The sequence below is a fragment of the Corvus hawaiiensis genome, chromosome 23, assembly GCF_020740725.1.
Source record: "Corvus hawaiiensis isolate bCorHaw1 chromosome 23, bCorHaw1.pri.cur, whole genome shotgun sequence".
Lineage (NCBI taxonomy): Eukaryota > Metazoa > Chordata > Aves > Passeriformes > Corvidae > Corvus > Corvus hawaiiensis.
The window spans coordinates 5,111,073-5,128,339 of record NC_063235.1 but is presented as its reverse complement, the minus strand read 5'-3'; the positions used below and the strand labels follow the sequence as shown (position 1 = coordinate 5,128,339).

General features: G+C 51.8%; 1 long non-coding RNA gene across 1 annotated transcript; it reads left to right on the top strand.

Moving 5' to 3' along the window:
* The first annotated feature begins 3,228 nt into the window (after window positions 1–3,228).
* LOC125337451 lies at window positions 3,229–14,980 on the top strand. The gene is made up of 3 exons (XR_007208053.1): window positions 3,229–3,326; window positions 4,222–5,050; window positions 14,713–14,980. It is a non-coding gene; the product is annotated as an uncharacterized LOC125337451 (long non-coding RNA).
* The last annotated feature ends 2,287 nt before the right edge of the window (window positions 14,981–17,267 follow it).

Below are 17,267 nucleotides of genomic sequence, written 5' to 3'. Positions count from 1 at the left end.
TTGGATATATAAATGTGTGCTCAATAGATTGTTTTTGAGAGAGATCTGAACACTCATATGCCCAGAGAAGCTCTGGCTGCCCCTGGATCCCTGGGAGTGTCCAAGGCCAGGTTGGACAGGACTTGGAGCAGCCTGGGACAGTGGAAGGTGTCCCTGCCCATGGCAGGGGTGGAATGATCTTTAAGGTGCCTTCCCACTCAAATCATTCCATGATGATTCTGTGATATATTTACAGCCCATCCTGGATCTGCCGTTGCCCTCCTGCTGTTTGATGAGGCTTTGGGGTTTTTTTCTCTTCGTGTCTGAATCCTTTGGGCACTGAGGAGCTGTACCCGGGCAGCAGGAGAGGGAAGATTGGCCACGGAGTCCTCAGGGATAGTACAGGTGCTACACGATCCCTTATCACTGAGGGGACACTGCTTCAATGACTCTGCCAATCACTGTCCCTCAGCCTGTCTGTCACTGGTTGTGCAGCCAGGGAATTCACTCACAGAGCGGCCAAAAGTGGCAGATATTTCTGTCTGGAAGGGGCCATTTTGCATAATTCTGGGCACCAGGGAACAGAGCCTGTGAGGTTGCATCCACAGCCCCATTTCCATGGAAATTTCCCAGCAGGCAGGGGAGGCCCTGGGGTATTACCTTACCGGGACACTGCAGATGGGCACATTTGCCTTGTAGTGCTGGAAATTGCTTCTGTGCCTCCCACGTCACTCTGGTGAGCCTGTTCAGAGCAAGGGCAACGAGGAGAAAGGGATGGGGGTGCCTCCTGCTCCCTCCTCTCCTCTGCCTTCCCCCGCTTCAGGGGAAGCTTTCGGAGCTGCAGTGCAGACTCTGATGGAGATCACAGAACTGTGGAGTGGTTTGGGTTGGAAGGGACCTTAAAGCTCATCCAGTTCCACCCCCTGCCATGGCAGGGACGCAGCTGCAGGCAGATGTTGTTGTTGGAAGGAGAATTGTTGCTGTCTCATGGTCCTGGCCCCTGCATGGTGGATACTGGAGGGGGTGTGCTGGGGGTAAGCTGCTCTAGACCTGCCCTGCAGGGCAGATTTGGATTCTCATTTTGGTTTTTGTTGGGCTTTTTCCCTTTTCTTCCCTCCTCCTGTTGATTGCACAACGCATAACCTCGTCTGCCTTGGCTGTGACAGGGTGGTGATTATTTATTGTCATTTGTAATGACTCGGGGACAAGCACAGACCATGTACAGCCATTAAAGGCTCTTTTGGAAAACTCAGGAGGGGCCAGGCCCTTTTGGGAAGCAAAGTGGCCCCGTTCCCTTGGCTACAGGGAGCAGCAGGGCCTGTGCTCACCATGGCCATGGTTCAGGGCTCCTCAATAGCCTCCCTAATTGAGTCATTTGTCTCCCCAAATACTCACCAGCTTCACTGAAGATTTGTGGGTTCTCTTCCTTATTAGTGTCATTAATTTTTATTTGGACAGAATTGATGGCCCTGCCCAAGGAAGTTGATCCAAAGTGGTGTCTGGAAAATGCACTTAGGGGCTGGTGGGGATGGAGAGTGTGGGGGTTGGAGGCCATGCCCTGCCCTGGGGGGGACCTGCAGAGCCCCAGGGTCACCTTGCTTTGGGGAAGGTGCTTGTGAAGGCTGGAATCAGGTGACAAAAACCGCAGCCTGAGTGTGTGGGTGGGATATAGGCCACCTAAATATTGCTCCAAGAGATACAAGACTTCCTGACTATCAGTTTACTGTTGTCTTCTCCTTTTTCTGAGGGTCCTGTGAGCAGAATCACCACCCAGGCAGCGTGCAGTGATCAGGTTGCACAGGCAAAGAACAAAATCCAAATGTCTTGGGTGATTTTTGTCCTATTCTAACCACGGTTCTCCCTGCAGAGAAGTCACGTTTCTCTTGCAGGTGTTGCTGCTCCGAGAGGGGACCTCTGCTGGGCCCAGCTGGGGCAGAGGCCGTGGGCAGCAGAGCTGAGGGCAGGCACCTGCATGTGCTCATCCTGCATCCTTCCCTTGCCAAAAATCGACATTTCTACCTTCTTGTAAATCCGGGGGCTCCTGGAGGTGAGGCTGGCTGTGGCCCCTGTCCTTGCTGGGACAGCCCTGGAGGAGGAGGAGGAGGATTCCAGCCCCAGTGCCTGCGGTCGTGTGGAGCCATCTCTGTGCTGGGAACCTTGCTGCCACTTGGTTTTGGTGGGGTTTTTTTTTAAATTCACTCTTCCACTTACACTCTTCATTACGCTGCCACTTGCTGGGCCCGCCAGCTGCTAACAAACACCAAGGGACTCCAGGCAGCTTTGCAGACTGCCTCGGAGTGCCTCAGGCAAAGCCTGAAACACATAAAACATGAAAATAACCTTTTGTGTTCGCTTGCAGCCTCACAGCCTCCGTCCTCCCTGCGGTGGGGAGTGATAGGTGAGGCTCACAGGCAGCAGGTGGGGGTGGCTGTGCTGCAGGGTGCTGGGATTCAGAGTGGCGCTGCATTTTTGCTGTTTTTAGGGAACGTTGCAGAGCCTGAGTTGGGGCAGTGACCTCCTGCACGGAGCACGTTCCGTCTGCGCTCCCATGTTTTTAGCTTGGCTCGAAAGGCAGCAGCGCTGCCGTGCTCCTGCTCTGTGTCTCTCTTGTGAAGCAGCATGTGTGACAGAGAAATCAGGCACTGCAAGTCCTGGGAGCACATCACCCTCGCTCTGTCGAGCAGGTCAGGGGAGGGAGGCTCTGGGTGAGGTGACATTTTTGTGGCACAGCTTTTTCTTTTAAGCACTGAGCTCAAGGTTCCCCCAGCTGGATGGGGCTGAGCAACCTGGTCTAGAGGAAGCTGCCCCTGCCCATCCCAACGAGATGATCTTTAAGTTCCCTTTGAATCCAAACCAGTCTGGGATTCTGTGATTCCCCTTTTTTTACTGGGTTTTCCAGGGTGCAGGAGGGCAGAGCATCTCCATCCTCCTTCCTGCTGCATCCTCAGCCTGTGAGCAGCATCCCCAGGCTCTGCTGGTGCAGGCTTTGCTTGGAGCTCCCTGAGATTCTTGATGCTGGTCTCTGGCTCTGAGATTGTTAAATCGTGCTGGTCAGGCTTATCCTTCCTTAATCCTGCGTTATTCAAATGTTCTGCTCTGTCTTTCATGTTAAACAAACACACAAACAAAACCCCTTAGGAAGCTAAGTCCTGATTTGCTGATTAGACCCAGCCCTGCTGGAATCTCATCCTAAAATCCATCGGAGTGCATCTGCTAGGCTCCCCTGGAGAACTGCAGCATTTTGAGACTTGAAGGGCTGACTTGAAGCACATTTGCATTCGAGTGCAGATCAGAAGGACCCGCAGACAAGGAGCCCAGGTCAGCTGTGTGAGGCCAGCTCCGCTCCGGTAGGTGTTAAGAGGTTGTAAAAGAGGCTGTCAGGAGCATTAGTGCAGGGAAGGGAAAAGAGCAGCTCTGTTAGGAGGTGTTTGCTGCTGTCTGTTATTAGCAGCTAAACACTGCTGCGTTCGTGACACTCTGGAGTGTTTAGCCGGGAATGAAAAGAAGTGATGGGACTTGCAGGGTAACAAAAAGGAAGTTCAGGGTAAAAAAGGAGCTCTTCTTTCCACACATAATCTGGAGAATGGGAGAGAGATGTCACCAGGCAGATAAACGTTCCTTTCTCCCTGGCCTTGTGGCTGCACTGGGGGAGAGGGGGACAGCAGAAAACTTGGGCACAAACTCCTGAATTCCTTTCCACGCTTTGCTTTCTGCTTCTGTTAGAGCTTGCCAGATGTGCTTCACTTTCTCCTGATTTAACTCAAGAGCTCTCAGTGCTCTTTGCAAACCTTGTGTTGCAAGACCTCCCAATATTGGGAAAAGGAGCCCTCTGACCTCACAGTGAGATTCCTGCCCCTGCAGCAGGAGCTGGACATTCAGTGAAGTCCTTCCATGTGCCTGCTCCTTCTCTGCCCTTGGGGATTTTGAAGTGAGATGAGGCAAAAGCTCTTTCGTGATCCCCTGCCCTTGCTCAGTGAGCACATGACCTGTTTGTTGTTCTCCTTTTCCAAGCTCTCCCATTCCAGGCTGTTTCATGATTAATTTGCCTTTTACTCCTTCCAAGTGGGTGCACATTTTAAATGGTGTGAAGTTGGTCTCCTTAATTCCCTCAGTTTTCTCTTTCTTCAGTGAAAGTAGTCCCAGTGTTAGGTGCCCAAAGAGACTAAATAACAGCCACTGCACCCCTGGGAGATGTTCCCTTCCTGCCCAGTATAAAATGATCCCTCTCCTGTCTCTCCTCAGGATGTGCATCCCTGCTTGGAGCTTCTGCCTGATGCAGGCTTAATATATTCCCTGCACAGTTTTGTCCCATTATTCCTAGTTAAACTCTCCTGGATCACCCAGAACATGAGGAATGCGCAGCAGCTTCCCACAGCACAGCATAATTAGCTGCTTCAAAAACTACCTGCAAAGAGTGATGCCCTCATTATGCCGAGCAGAGGAGGGTTTGGTGGGGCGAGATGTCTCCAGGAAGGAGATGCATTTCTCTTCAGAGCAAGAACAAGAGGCAGCCATGGCCCTCCTGCCGTCCTCTTCATCACTGGTTTCCTCAGGAGTCTGAAGGCACCTGGCAGAGCCCCATGATGGAAGCAAACACCTTGGAGCATCCATTCGCTCATGGTGGTTAAAGTAAAGCCTCCTGGTTCGTGTGCTGCAGGAAATAAGCCAGGAAATAGCCAGCAGTGTTGTTTTAAAATGCTTTATTTGCTGTTTTGCTCCAAAACAGACATGGGGGGGTCTGCTTTCATCAGCCCTGGTGGTGGAGGTTCCTGAGAGCCCATCACATTCCCAGCCATCCTTGGCTGGAGTCCTTCCCTGCCACCGTGGGTAGAACAAGCCTGGTTCTTCAGTTGTTCTTTATTCTCTGATAAAACAAAGAAACCAGCCTCGGGTTGAGAGCCAGCCTTGATTTGTTCCCACTTTATTTCTGGAATCCAGAGCTGGCCAAGGAGTCTCCAGTGCCTGCCTGTCTGATCACAACAACCCTTGATGTTCCTGCCGCATTTCTCATCGAGGATCTCCGAGTGCTCTGCAAACAAAAACTCAATAAGCCTCCTGTGAACCCTCTGGGGTGGGTATTATGCTCCTGACTTAGCAGATGAGTAAACAAAGGCACAGCAGCTCGAGTTTGCCGTGTTCAGAGCACTTTGTCAATATTACCTGCTGAATCCTCACACCGGCCACGGCTGGGGAGTGTTGGGCCCCTTCAGGGGCAGAGCAGAGTCGTGGGGGGGACTGACGAGTCCTGAGCGCCCTTGTGTGGGGCCACCACACTGAATAACAGGGTGTTGGCAGCTCAGCCACGAGTCATGGAGTCATGGAATATCCAGGGCTGGAAGGGACCCCCAGGGATCATCCAGTGCAACTCCTGGCCCTGCACAGGACACCCCAATCCCACCCTGTGCCTCAGAGCGTGACTGAGCTGGGCTGCTGTGAACTTGGCTCGTTTAATTGTCTAAAGTCTGTTCATAGCCCTGTCAGGCTCTTCCCTTGGAGCTCCTTCAAAGCCCAGACTTGGGGTCTGGGACTGTTTTCAACAAGATTTGGGGTCAGGGGATGATCGTGGCAGTTCTGATTCCTGAGCCATGGCATAGCCAGGAGCCCAGGCAGACACAGACAATCAACCAATCAATCAATCAATTACAGAATTAATACCAAGCAGGGAAGGTTTTGTGTCTCGGTGAGGGTTCTCCCTGGTTCCCCCTGCTCGTGGCTCTTCTGTGAGTGTCACCTTCTCCAAGGACAGTCCCTGTGCGCTGTGCCGGTGCAGGACATGGAAATGCGAGCATTTCACAGCTATTTTCCTAATCATGGCAACTCTTGAATGTTTTAATGCTCCTCTCGTTGTTGAATAAATACCTCATATTGGCTGTTAGTCAGAGAGGGACTTTTTCCCTCTGTTCTGTGATCTGAGGAGAAGCGCTCAGCTCTTTGATCTGAACGGGATGATGCTGATTCTCAGGACAGAGATTTTGCTGCGGGTCAGGTCCCGTTTGTTGCAGCTGAGGATGTTCCCAGCATTAGCAGTCATGGGGATCAGAGAATCCCCGGCACTGGAAGGTCCTCAGACAGCTGCAGTGCTTTCCTGCCCCTCAGCTCTTGCGAGCTTTGCAGGTGCTGCTGCAGGCGGCTCCAAGCAGGGCTCTGGCTGCCCAGAGTTCAGCAATTACAGCCACCAGCTTCTTACTGACTCAGGTGAGGATCCAGGGCTCGGATTCTCTCCCTCCTTGGCTGCTTTTGGCCAACTCAAATCACTCACCAGCAGCTCCAGTCATGAGGCAGTGAGTGAGGTAATTTAAATATGGCTTTTTCCACAGCAATTCATGAGGTTTGCAAAAGGCCTCTGGATAAAACCAGAGTCTGAGAACTAAGGGCTACGTAAGTAGAGTCACGGAATGGTTTGGGTTGGAAGGGTCTGTAAAGATCCCATTCCACCCCCTGCCATGGGCAAGGACACCTTCCACTGTCCCAGGCTGCTCCAAGCTCCATCCAGCCTGGCCTTGGACACTCCCAGGGATCCAGGGGCAGCCAGAGCTTCTCTGGGCACCCTGTGCCAGGGCCTCCCCACCCTCCCAGGGAACAATTTCTTCCCATATCCCACCCAAATCTCCCCTTTTCCATTTTGAAGCCATTCCCCTTTGTCCTGGCACTCCACACCCTTGTTAAACAGTCTCTTTCCATCTTTTCTTTAAGTTCCCTTTGGGTCCTGAAGGCCACAGTGAGGTCACCCCTGGTCTCTTCTCCAGGCTGAACAATCCCAGCTCTCCCAACCTTTCCCTCAGCAGAGCTGCTCCATCCCTCTGATCATCCTGGAGCCTCCTCTGGCCTCTCTCCAGGTCAGGTATGTCCCACAGGAGTGTGTGTGGCTCTGTGTGAAATGGAGTCAGGAAATGTCCCCGTGTGCCTCCCCAAGGGGACAGAGCAGGGGCTGCCCTGGTCAGGGGAGCTCTGCAGACCCCCTTTATTGGATGGGCCGATCCCAGGAGCTTTTAAAGCCCAGATTCAGAAGAGCACTGAAACATTTTATTAGCCTTTAACAAGACAGAGTTATATCAAGTTTGTTCAGCATTAATTATACTTTCTGCAGTGTTCTACCTACACCATCAATTATTAATTAATCTCCCTTTGTATTTTTGGCTGTTACCTGTCCCTAATCACCTTGCTGCTATAACTTTCTGGTCTCGTGCCAACATGTGTTGCCAGACCAGTTGCAGACATTAATAGGAATGTAATGACCTCGTTACTGCTCGTGGAGTTTTGCATACCCCACCTAGATGACATTAGAGACGGAAAGGGAAAGGCACTTTTCCCTGGAAGTGTTTCTGCTTCTTTCCTGCTGGGAGCTGTTCCTTCACTCCAAGACAGGAGAGTGACCCCGTTGTCACTGTCACAGATGCCCTGACACCGGGAGCTGGACACTGTGACCCAGCTCTGACCCAGCCACTGGCAGGGCCAGGTGAGGCTGTGGGGAATCAGCTCCCTGCAGGCAGAACCTCCCGGTGCTGGGGGTCACTGTGGGGACTCGGGGTCACTGTGGGAGGTGTCCAGGGCTGGGGGTCATTGTAGGGACCCGGGGTCACTGTGGGACCTCCCCAGTGCTGGCGGTCACTGTAGGGACTCGGGGTCACTGTGGGAGGTGTCCAGGGCTGGGGGTCACTGTAGGGACTTGGGGTCACTATGGGATCTCCCCAGTGCTGGGGGGACTCGGGGTTGCTGTGGGCTCTCCCCAATGCTGGGGGGTCACTGTAGGGACTCGGGGTCACTGTGGGATCTCCCCAGTGCTGGGGGGTCATTGTAGGGACTCGGTGTCACAGTGGGATCTCCCGAGTGCTGGGGGGTCATTGTAGGGACTCGGGGTCACTGTGGGAGGTGTCCAGGGCTGGGGGTCATTATAGGGACTTGGGGTCACTGTGGGGACTCGGGGTCACTGTAGGGACTCGGGGTCACTGTGGGATCTCCCCAGTGCTGGGGGGTCGTTGTAGGGATTCGGGGTCACTGTGGGAGGTGTCCATGGCTGGGGGTCATTGTAGGGACTCGGGGTCACTGTGGGATCTCCCCAGTGCTGGGGGGTCGTTGTAGGGATTCGGGGTCACTGTGGGAGGTGTCCATGGCTGGGGGTCATTGTAGGGACTCGGGGTCACTGTGGGATCTCCCCAGTGCTGGGGGTCACTGTAGGAGCTCCCAGTGCTGATGGGAGTCCTTGTAGGAGCTCCTGAGTGCTTATTGGGGTCACTGTGGGATCTCCCCAGTGCTGGGGGTCCCCTGGGTGGGTCACTCAGGTACCCAGGCCCGCAGCTCTCTGAGCTCTGGCGACAACCCTTGGTCATTTCGGGCCGTTCTGTCCCTCCAGGCTTTGGCTCTGACTCCTCAGTGGTTCAGGCACTGCTTTCATCAGGAAATGACTGCAGGTGAGGGCTCTCCTGCTGCCTGTTTTCTGCAGCTGTCACTTCGTCACACCCGCGTTACATGACAATGTCAAACTGAGAGAATGGAGGGGACAGCAGCTCCCGCTCCCTGTTCTAAGGGATTCGAGTTTATCCTGCTTCTGTGCCAAGCTCCCTTTGCCTCTTCCATCCCAATTATCACATTCTGATGTTGCCACAAGCCTTCCCTCAAAACTACCCAGGAAAAATAAACATCCAGCTCCTGCTTTGTGCCTGGTAAAGCCTCCCCACCCAGCCGTGCTGCATTTGTGTGCTCAGGCATGTCCAGAGCTGCAGGTTTCCAGGCTCAGGATAAAACCCTGCCAGCCAGCGAAGTTCCCAGCCAAGCTTTTCCTCCTGCTTGTCCAAAGGCTGCTTCCCACTGTTCGGCTCTGTGGTGTGTGTGTGGATGAGCAAATGTCAGCACAGCTGGGCTGCAGTGGGCACTGGAGGAGAGACACCACTGAAGTCCTTCCCTGCTGCATCTGGGCACAGCTGGCAGGGTCAGATGGTGCCCTGTGTGTCCCTGTGCTGTGACAGAGGCAGCTCTGCCACCTCACCCAGTTTTGGGAAGGGCAGGGCTGGGCTGTGAGACCAAATCCGTCCTTTATTCCCTCCTGGAGAGCACGAAGGGCTGTGCTTGGAGCTATCAACCAATTGTTGTGTCAGTCAGCACATGGGAAGGGAGTGATTTTTGGGGAATAACTGCAAAAGGAGGCTCTTTTCCTTGGAAAAGAGAAGTGGGAAGGAGTGCTGAGGTGATTCAGAGCAGGATTGTTAAAAAAGCCCTCATACATCCATAGCCCAGACGTGAGCTGTTAACATTGGAGTATTTGTGTTCCTCAGAGCTGGGCAAACATTTGGGATGCTCTTCTTGGATGTTCATCCTTCATTCACCCAGCCAAGATACTCATGTGAGAAAGTGGCAGATCGGTGAAAGTGGAGTACCTGACAAGAGTCCTTGACCTGCAGGTCTGGAAGCCTCCACTCCAATGAATCACAGACCGGATAGGTTTGGATGAGTGGTCAAAAAGCAGAAAGGAGGGAGAGCAAAGCCATTAACTGAGCACAACCATAAGGACTTCGGTGTCCCTGCCCATGGCAGGGGTTGGAACTGGAGGATCTTTAAGTTTCCTTCCAAAAAAGCCATTCTGTGATTGGCAAATCCTCCCAGAGCAAATGCAGGGTGTCCAACAGCTACTCCAGGAGGAAACCTCGGAATATCCAGCATGACAATTAGCTACAATTAACTGTGACCCAGCAAATCTATGCCAGGATCATCCCGACAGGTTTGTTCCAGGTCAGGCTGGCAGTTCTCTCCTCGCCACTGCAGGCAGGTGCTGGCAGGAGAGCTGGAAGAGAAACACAGAGTGCATGAAAAATGCAAAATGTGAGGAGTCGGCTCTCAGCTGGCACAAACCAGCCCGGGGGTTGTTGACATCAGTGGAATCATAACCTGCACTGAATAAAGCCTGGCCTGCTCTGATTGCTAATTTGACTTTGGGGTCTGAGTGCTGCTGGTGCGTTGGGTTCATCCCAGCAGCTGATCCTGGGCTGGGAACAGAGCTTTGCTGCAAAGTGATGCTGCTCTGTTTTCCCTCAGAATTTGCCAATTTGACAAATTTGTTTGCAGAGACAGAGCACTTGTGGTTCTGCAGGGATGCAGGCAGCTATGGCAGGCAGGCTGCTTGGCAGTTTTATCCTGCCTACCTCTGCTTTGGAGCCGCAGCACCTGCCCAGCAACTCCACTTGCTGAAAGCCTGGAAGTGCCTGGATCTGGCTCCCAGCTCTGCTGTCCCATCTGCTGCTCCTCAGGATGGCAGAGCCTGCTCCATTTCCCGCTGAAGGGAAAACATTTCCTCTGCTAAACGCAGGAGTCGTTCCCCATCCAGCTCTAGCGTGGATTCCTTCGTGCTGCATGGGGTCCCTGCTGCTGGGTTTTGTACAGGTTTTGTACAGGTCTTGTACAGGTTTTGTACAGCTCAGCACGCTCAGTGCAGCTGGAGAATTTCCATGCTTGAGAGATGTGGTAGAGAGGAAATTCCAGCAAAATGCCAGATCCAAGGAGCCTGTGAGAATGCAGAGACACCCAATGGGATGCAGGGATGCCCAGTGCTGGTTTGGATTCTTCCAAGTTTACATCTCCATGTGCCACCTATCAAAATATTTCCTCCAAAATCCTTTTGGGTTTTGGTTTGGTTTTTTTGTTGGTTTCTTTTTTCAAGTGTGAAATGCCTGAAGCTGGGGATTTTCCAGGGAAAAGGGCATTCCCACCCATCATCAAAGCTTGTCATGTTTACTGTGGAACATTGAGATCCCTAAATTCTCGGCAGCTGCTCTGCTGTCTCTGTGTTTATTTTTTCTCTCCTGTCAGGAGTTAAATTTGGAGGGCACAAAGCACTCCTGTGAATGGAAATGGTGCAGAAGGCTGGGAGAATAAAGGAGAATGAGGACAAAGTGATGTTCATTTTCTCCTGCTCAAAGCTTTAAATGGGCAAAGCCTGACCACTCCCTGCCCAGTTCCTCATCCCCACAGGTGTTCCCTCAATTCAGAGAGATTTCAAGGGAAACAAATAAAAAGCAACCAGAGAAAAATTCCTCTTCCTGAAGAGGCATCCACACAACCTGGTGTCATTTGGGCAGGTACCTTCCGTGCTCGGCTGCTTTCACTGGGCAGAACTGCAGAGTTTGATGGTGAAACCACTAAAAAGTTGGGAAAGATTCCCAAAACAAAGAAGGAAGAGTGTGGCAGTAACTCCCCTGGCCTCAGGAACGATGGTGAAATGCAGGGGTTGTTTATTCCATGGGCAGGAAAATGCAGTGGCACCTCTTGGGCTTATTCTCTGATTTGGCCAAAGTTGCTAAACGTGAAGTGAGCTTCAAAGTGTGACCCTGTTGTCAGAGCCTCCACTCAAAACCTGGGAACAGCCTGCACCAGTGGAAGGTCCCTGCCAGCCTGGTGGACAGGTGGACAACTGGAAGGTTGTCCCTGCCCAGGAGGTTGGGACATCTTTGAGCTCCCTTCCAACCTAAATTTACCTCCTGTGATTCCATGAAAATGGGAAAATTCCATCTGAGGCTTTGGGTATTCAGAGGAGAAAAAAGCCCCGAGTCCCTGAGAACAGGAAGACTGGGAGGTGCAGATTTCCAAGTTCGGCTCTAAACAACCTTTTCATCTCCTTGGCTGGGTTTTGTTCTGGTCTGACCCTGCCTGTTGTGAGTCTTGGAGCTGATTCCAAAGGGATGGAAATCATGAGGTTGATTGCCCTGTAATCCAGGGAGCAGTGGTGGGGCTATCAGCACGTGGGAGTCAGGAATGATTCCCTGGATTACAGGGAGAAGCTCTACCTGTTTTTAAATCTGAGTGCCAGCCCTGCTTGACCTGGCTCGTGCCTTTGCCAAACAGATACACATGAACCAACATCCTTCAGTGAAAAACCGTGTTCCAGTAAGTAATAACAAAGTGGGAATTCAGATGGTTCAGTCTCAGCACTGGAATTTCCCAGCTTCTGAGTGCTCACACTTCGAACTTTTTTCTTTCTTACAGTTTTAGGTGGGGATTTTTTGCCTTTTGCTGAAGCTTAATATAACCTAGCACGGATCCATGGCTTAAAACAGTCAGCAGAACTTTTGACAGCAGCAGGGCCCATGGGATAAACCACCCCGGTGCCAGTAAACTCTGATTCTTTCTTCATTATATAACAATGCAAATGTAATAATTTCTTCTCTGCTCCAGTTGTTACTCAATCCCCAATTAATTCAGAAATGGGCCAGTAGTGAATATACAATTGCAACTGCCAGCAGAGTTTAATATGAAGTTTGGGTTATTGTCACATTGCTATTAATAACACTTGTGATTAGGCACTGACTTGTCCCTGAGCTGTTTAAATGTCACCGCCGGAATCAGAGGGGTGAAAGGAATTTAATCTCTTTTCCCCAACCCTCAGCCTCTGTATCACAGGAACTTGGAAATGTGTGGTTTTTCCTATTGTTCTTCAGTCTATTGTAGCAGTGCTGCAGTGACTAATTCCTGCATAAATCATTGCCATGACAACACCTGGAATATCTCCTGTCAAACAGTGCATGCTGCGACTCCTTCTCAGGCTAAAGAGGTACCAATGGGGGTGAGGAGAGTGCACAGGCCTGTGCTGCGAGTGCAGGAGTGCTGAGCACTGGGGTGGCTTTGGGAAAGTCTCCCTGCCTGCCTGCCTTCCTTCCTGTGCCCTTGGGAGCTGATCAAGCCACCTATCAGGGATTAATTGATCTGTTTGTGGTGAGAGTGGGTGCTCAAAAGTCTGGCTCTGCTCTTGGTGAGTCCTTCCAGCTCCTGGTGTTGGTTGAGTTGGAGCAAACACAGCTCCAAGGCAGGGGCTGGGTCTCACCAGGGCTCCTGAGCCCCTCTGGAGCACACAGGGGGCTCTTTCCTGCTGGTTGCATCCATGATAAAATATTGATCCCCTTCTAGGGGGAAAACAGGCAAAGTTGGGTGTTGGGTTTAATTAAGGACTTTAAAAGAAGGACTTGTAAGGTGATCAATATTAGGACGGGGTGATCTTGTTTTGACTTCTCAGCTTGGTGGGTTTCACCAGCAGCAGGGCTGCGAGTGGGCAGAAGTGAGATGTGCTTTTTGCTGGGGAGCAGCTTTGACGATAACCCCAAGCCAAGCTCAGCTTTAATGGAAAAATAGATCAGCCCATTTTTCTCCTGTTCCTGCGAGCTCTTCTTTATTCCACCTCAAAAGAAGGCCTGTGAAGGAAGAATGGAGCGGAGAGGTTACTGATTGCTATCTGCAGCCTTGTCACAAAGGAAGATTTACTAACACAGGGTAAAATAGGAACGACTGCGTTGAGCGGATTCCGTCGGAAGTGCTTTACGGGCAGGACTGGATGAAAAATGAGGTTTGACTTTTAATGCCAATATAGAATCCATCTGTTTAGGTCCATCCACTCTTTTCTTATCCTTTATTCATCCCTATTGTGTGTGAAGTCTCCTGTGACATGTGAAGATCTCAGTTTCGCCTCAGATTAAAGGCGAGGCTTCTCTTCGGGCAGCGTTCCCTGCTCCGGCTCAAAGGGGGGGAGGGATGGAGACTGTGCATGGAGCAGCTGGTCCCTGCAGTGACAGCACTCTGGGGTCCCTCTTGAAGAGTCCTCCTACAGAGTGACTTTATTTATCCAGAGTCCTGCCTCTTGACCTGCTTTTCTACTCCTCAGTGCCTCCCGTGCTCGCTGCCATCAGAGCGTGTGAAGCGTCGCTGTTCCAGTTCCTCTGCCCGGGTTCAGGGAAGGGTGGTGGGGATGGAGGTTCAGCATTGGAATTTTGGTTCATACAACCCAATAAAGCCCTTTTGGATGGTTACTTGTCTAAGCTGAACTTAAAGTTCTCCTGTTTGGAAAATGTGGGATGTCCCCCTGGTGGAGGTGAAGTGGTGAATAAAATAAGGGCGTGCTTGAGAAGGGCTCAGCTACATTGCCCGAGAGAGAAGTGGGCAGAGTTTGTTGCCTGCTCCTCAACCTCTGGGCTGTCCCTCGCTGATTTATTTCTGTGCTGGAGTATCCTGAGAGTTGCAATGTTTCACCTCCAGTCTAACCATAAATCTCCCTGTGTGGATGGGGATGCTGGGCTGGGTTCACCTGTGGCAGCATCCAGGAGAGGCACTGAACTGTAAACAGAACTTTCTCTTCCAATTCCACACCTTCATTCTGGATTTTTGTTTGGCTTCACGCACTGGGAAGGACTGAGGGAAAAGAATCAGGATTTGTGTGATGCATTGGCTGAGCCACAGCTGTAATCCTCGGGGAAGGAGAATTCCATGCACAGGCTGAGCTGCAGACAGCCCTCCTGATACCAGCACAGCCCAAAAATGTTCCCTCCCTCCCCTCCTCAGCTCCAAGAGAATTAATCTCAAATTAAACCCTTTGTTTTGCCCAGCAGGAGCGGGCAGGATGAACTCTGCTTGGAGAGGGTGGCTCAGTGGCAGCAGCAGACCTGGGTAATTTGGGTGACAAAGAGTTTACTCACCAGAAATGCAGTTTCGGAGTGGAGGAGGCAAAGCTGTCTGGGAATTTGGGTCAGATTTGGCAAACAGTTTCTGCCAAAAAAAAAAGAAAACACAAATTCTCCCTTTATTGCTTTTCCAGATGACCAAAATAATTCATTTTATAATTCTCAAGAAGCAGCAAAGTAAAAATACAGCGAGAACTTACATTTTCTTCTCACATGGGAGTATCCCACACTGAAAAATACGGACAAGCAGCAACATTTGCTCACGTAAAACATCTCATTTAACAAAACCTGTTGTTTTTCACAGGAAAACACCTGCATGGTCCTGGTGCAGGTGGCACACGAGTTCCTCCCTCTCCCAGGGGCTGCGGTGTCACTCGCCTGTGAATAGAAATAAAACCAGCAGATGGTGCTGGAGAATGTCCACCTTGGGGCCTGCAGGTACGGCCTGAGCCCATCCCTGGAGGATGTCCCGGGCTGGAATATCCGTCGGGAGCAAGGGCTGCCCGTGGCTGATGGGGAGGAGGATGGAAAGGAGGAAAATTGGGCATCTCCAGGCCTGTTCCTGCCTGTTGAGCACAGGTCAGTGCTCGCCCTGCTCTGGCTGGAGATGTGATTGATGAAGGTGTGATTGATGGGCATGTGCTGGAGGTGTGAGGAAGGTGTGAGGAAGGTGTGATGCTGCTGCTCTGCCTTTCCTTGGCTTCTCTCCCTCCCCAGCCCTGCTCTTGGATCTTCCCCAGCAGTGCCAGCCACCAGCATCCCCAACACTCCACAGGCCCAGGCTGTGAGCAGAGGCCTCAGGGAATGCCAGCCTGGCTTTAGGCTTTCTTTTTAGATTTTCAGTGAAGACTTTAGGTTATTTATTTATTTATTTATCTATTTCTTTCTTTCTTTTCTGGCTGAGGTGACAAAGCAGCAATGGCCAGAGCTGTCTTTCCCCTTGTGTTCGCCCCCTGGGGCTGAGGAGGTTGGTTTGGTTTGTAGGAAAAGCAGAAGAGCCCATGGACTCTCCTCATTCCTTATTCCCTTAAGGGCAGAAATTGAATTGATCTGGGAATCTGTGGGGATTTGTGCTGAAATGGCCCTGCCCTGAGTGCAGCAGAGTCACCCTGGATTTACGAGGGCAGATCAGAGCAGATCCCCCTGTCCCTGTGTCACAGCTTGGTGACGGCAGCCTGGCACCTGGTGACATTCTCCATGCTGACAGCTCATCATCTCTCAGAGCTGTCTTGCCAGACTGAGAAGCCTCTGATTTTTTTCATTTCCAGCATGGGAAGGGAGCTGTGAGCCTGCTCCCTCCACTCCCTCAGAGTGTGAATTGAGCCCAGAGGAAGCAGAAAGACGCTCAAACATCTGTCCTGGTGCTGCGCCTTGCTCAGGCTGCCAGACTGTTCTGGGGCTTGGGGACATGTGGGGCTGCCATCACTGTGGCTGCAAATGAATCCTCAGGGCGTATTTAAGGATGAAACTCCTCAGGACAAGGGGACCTGGAGCTCCTGGGGTGGGGCCAGAGGAGGCTGTGGAGATGAGGAAGGGCCTGGAGCATCTCCCTGCCCAGGGAGGGCTGAGGGAGCTGGGGCTGAGGAGATGCTGAGAGGGGCCCTCAGTCCCTGGGTGTCCCTGGGTGTCCCTGGGTGTCCCTGGGTGTCCCTGGGTGCAGGGAGGGTCAGAGCAGGGCCCAGGCTCTGCTCCAGGGGCCCAGCAGTGGCACCAGAGCCACGGGCAGGGCCTGAGCCCAGGGAGCTCCACGGAAGTTTGGACAGGGCTTGGAGCAACAAAGCCAAGCTTTGGTCCCTTCCAACCCAAACCATTCCACGATCCTGTGATTTCACCAGTCTGGAGCTGATCTCTTGTTCAGTTTTGCTGTCTCTGAGCACAGCAGTGCCCACCCAGTGGAGATGGGGGTCTCACACCTGCAAGCCTCAGCCTCTCTGTCTCCGCGGGTCTTTTCTGCTGCAGCAAAGCCTCTTGTCATTGCTTTTCTAGGAAGCTTGGAGTGGCCTCATTTGCTATTCCCACACATCTGTTCTGCTGCAGCCTGTCATTAATCTCCTGGTAGGTTTAGGTTTTCCCCTCTCCCACTTGCTGCATGGTCAGTCAGCAAAGAGACAACTAAATGAGCACTGATGCACAACAAATAGCGGGTTCCAGGGCTGGCTGATAATTGGTTTTGTGCTAAACAAATATAGGATGCATCTTTCAGTTAAAGGAAGTTTGAGAAGTGGGGAGGTCCCTCCAGCCCCCTCAGAGTGGAAATGAGCACAGCTGTGGCTCTGCACAGCCCCTCTGTCACACAGGGTGCAGGGGGCTGTGCTTTGGGACAGCAGCCTGGCCTGGCTTTGCCCTGGATACCCCCAAATTCTCCAGATCTGGTTGCAACATGAAGAACTACCCTCATTTGTTAGCAGTGTGTGATGGCCACTGGCCAGAGCCGCCAGCAAAGCTGTAAATGCTCTGCTGGGACTGCAGCGTGTGGGCAGAAAGGGGCATTTTTAAGGCTCTTCCTGAAGTAAGATGGAAATTGAAAAGGTATTTTTGTCCCAAGGCCAGCCCCTGAGTAAGCATAATTTGGCTCTGACAACTCTGGAGGAGCAGTGCCAGTTTCTACAGCTGAAGACCCATCTATGATATTAAGAAAAAACAAACCTCATTTATTCTGTGTCCTTGTTGGCATCACGATCCAACTATTAAGAAAACGAACACATAGCAGAGCAGTCCTGCCATCATGAAGTGAGCACACAACAGGGAGTTAAAATGTTAAAATGAGCAGAAGGGATTCTTTGTTTTAATTTCATTTCCTTTCTTTTTTGGCCTTGAGGGGTTCTGTTCCCACCTTCTCTTTGTACACACAAAGGTGAA